Source organism: Crocuta crocuta, unplaced genomic scaffold (assembly GCF_008692635.1).
Source record: "Crocuta crocuta isolate KB4526 unplaced genomic scaffold, BGI_CrCroc_1.0 scaffold37, whole genome shotgun sequence".
NCBI lineage: Eukaryota > Metazoa > Chordata > Mammalia > Carnivora > Hyaenidae > Crocuta > Crocuta crocuta.
Window position 1 is genome coordinate 1,744,361 of NW_027532040.1, and position 3,335 is coordinate 1,747,695.

Sequence of the window (3,335 nt, forward strand, 5' to 3'; positions counted from 1 at the left end):
ATAAAACCCCCGCAGGGGTGAGCGCCCTTCTCCGGGGACAAACCTTCCCCATGTGGCAGCCTGACTGAGGAGCTGGCAGAGAGGGGGTGTGCCTGGGGCGCTGGCGGGATCTCCACCCACTGTGCAAAGGACTCAGTGGTCGCTTTTTTAAAACACGGAGATTTTTCAGGTTATAAAAATAATATATGCCTAACGGTGAAGTCGGTGACCGATGAAAAGCCCCAAAGGAAAAGACCCACCGGACGTTATTTTTTCAGCCTAGATCGACTCCTCCAGTCGGAGAACTGGGACATCAGCCAGCAGCTCTCATTACTTCTTTAGCTGAAAGTCCCTCCCTCTTCCCCACACCGGCCCGCCCCATCTCCGGTTTATCCTTCAAGGCCCACCTCACACGCCGCCCCAAATGGCTTTCCCGATCTCTTTGTTCCCTCCACCACAGTTAGAAGTATCCAGCTATAGCTTATTCTCCTTCCAGTCCTCTTTGGATTTCCCTCTTAGTAATGATGTCCTGAAAGGAGCCTCGGCTTTGGAACCTGGGTTGGGGACAAAAGCCAGTATACACTTTCTAGCTTGAATGACCTTGAACAAGTTACTGATTCTCCCTCAACTTACCTGGAAGTTTTGGAAGGGTTGTTAATATATGTGAGTCAGTATCTGTGACTGCCTCTGGCATATTAAAATGTCTTAATTAAAAGTAGTTTTTTCCTCTCTTTGTATTTCCTATATGAACTCTACATGATATTTGAATACTTTATGCACCACTTCTTAGTTCACCTCATAGACTTGATTCCTTGATGGCGAAGACTATTTTGCTCATCTTGGTATTACTAAAATGACTAGCACAGTGTTTTGCACTTAATAAATACTTGTTAGATTGAACTGAGCCATTTTTATAATTTTCATCTCTTACCTCAATACTTACTCTCTTAACCTCAAATACATTTCTGAGGTGAGCTACACAGCTTAATATCTCAGGTTGATAACTCAGGCTGATCATGTTTCTTCCTAGTTTGAGCTAAGGTGGACTCAAAAACCAGCAGGTGTGAACTAAAATAAGCTATGGGGGGCACCTGGGTGGCTCGGTTGGTTAAGCATCTGACTTCAGCTCAGGTCATGATCTCATGGCTTGTGGGTTCAACCCCCCACATCAGGCTGTGTGCTGACAGCTCACAGCCTGGAACCTGCTTTGGATTCTGTCTGTCTCTCTCTCTGCCTCTCCCCTGCTCGCACTCTCTCTCTCTCAAAAATAAACATTAAAAAAATAATAATAAAATAAAATAAGCTATGAATTCAACCATAGAAGTGGTGCTAGTGAAAATAGGATTAAAAATGAAAACATTATGGGGTGCCTGGGTGGCTCAGTCGGTTAAGCGTCTGACTTCAGCTCAGGTCATGATCTCACGGTTTGTGGGTTCGAGCCCCGCGTTGGGCTCTGTGCTGACAGCTAGCTCAGAGCCTGGAGCCTGTTTCAGATTTTGTGTCTCCCTCTCTCTCTCACCCTCCCTTACTCACGCTGTCTCTCTCTCAGAAATAAATAAAAATATTTTAAAAAATGAAAACATTAAAGATATAAAGTCTACTATAACCTGAATACGAGTTTTAAATAGCTCTGATTTAGAAATTCTTAGATTTAAAAAAGACTTTTATTCTCAAACTCCATAATGCATACATATTTGTGCCAGTTGGAATACCCAAGTATATACCTACCTGGTGCCTTTACCTGAATTAGGCAACAGATGAGATTAGTCATTTTATCATAGGAATAAAAGAACTAAGCCAATAGGAGAAGTAATTTAGTCAACCACCAAGCTAAGAGTCAGACTGGGAACCAGGTGTTCTAATTGTGCAGTGATTTAATTGCTGCCTGGATTGAAGGATTGTTTGTAGATCCCCATTGCCTAGAATGCGGAAGCCCTAGGTTATCTGACAAGATATTTGCTTGTTAATAGATACTTTCTCAATGACTACGGAAGTCAGCTCTTTGCTTCAGTATGTGCTAAAAATATTCAAGAACTTTCTAAAGCAACAAGATTAGTTCAACGTTTCCCTTCACTAAGACCGGCCAATCATACACATCTATTTTATATATAACAGGTGTTCAATAAATGTTGAAGGGTAAATTACGTGTTGACTTCTTTTTGAAGAGCATGTGGCATTAGTGCTCTGATGCCTCCTGATGCACCTATTCAATTCATTCATTCATCCATTCCGTGAGAAGATATCTGAGCAAAGATTTGAAAGAGATGAGAGAATGAGCCATGGGGATAAGCAAGCATATAGTTAAGTGTAAAGGCCCTGAAGCTAGAACATGGCTGTCATATTAAAGAAAAAGCAGGAAATAAGGGTGGCTAGAGTAGAGTAAGCCAAAAGAATAGTAGGAGATGAGGTCAGAGAAGTAACAGGAGGCCAGATACTATAGAGTTCTGAAGTCCTTAGAAGGACTTTGGCTTTTACCCTTAGTGAGACAGGGAGCCATTGGAGAATGCTGAGCAGAAGAGTGACATGATCTGGCACATGTTGCTAAAGTACATCCGGTTGTTGTGAAGATGGCTTGTGGGGGATCAGTTTGAATGCTATTGCAATAATCCAGACAAGAGATAATGGGAGTTTGGACCATAATAGTGCTGGTGAATAAGAATCTGGATATATCTTGAACATGCAACTAACAGTGCCATAGGAGCCATATGTTGAATGTGAAGTTTGAGACAGGAAGGAGTCAGGGCTGACTCTAATGTTTTTGGCCTGGTCAAATGATGGAATTGCCAGTAACTGAGATGGGGAAAAGCAAATTTGGAGGAGACCAAGAGTTCAGTTTTGGATATAAATTGTACACACATTTTAGGTGCCCAAGAATTGATGTCACATAGACATCAATTAGATCTCTGAGTCTGGAGTTCAGGAGACGGGTCTTCTATGTAGATACAAGATCATATGACAAAAAACTCTTATCTTATTATAACCTGGACCAAAATTATTCAAATAAAACTTTCATCTATATTTTTCTGCTAAATCAAAGAGCAGTTATCTATTCTGTTGTTTCACCATTTTGTCAATCTTCACAGCTTTGCTTCTTCCTTAATTAGAAGACATTAGCAGCTACCATTTACGCTAAACCTTTCTCACCATCATTTACCCTTCAAATTGCCTATAATAATGCTCAAGATCTTCCCTCCCATAGCAACATTTCCAACTTCTCTATTTTAGTTAATGACCTTCTTCCAGTTTCCTCAACTTAAAATTCTGGAGACCTCTTGTATTCCTTTCTACCTCAAACATCCTATCAGGAACATGTCCTGTTGTGCATTCTTTCCCAGATTTTAACTCCTTCTCAACTT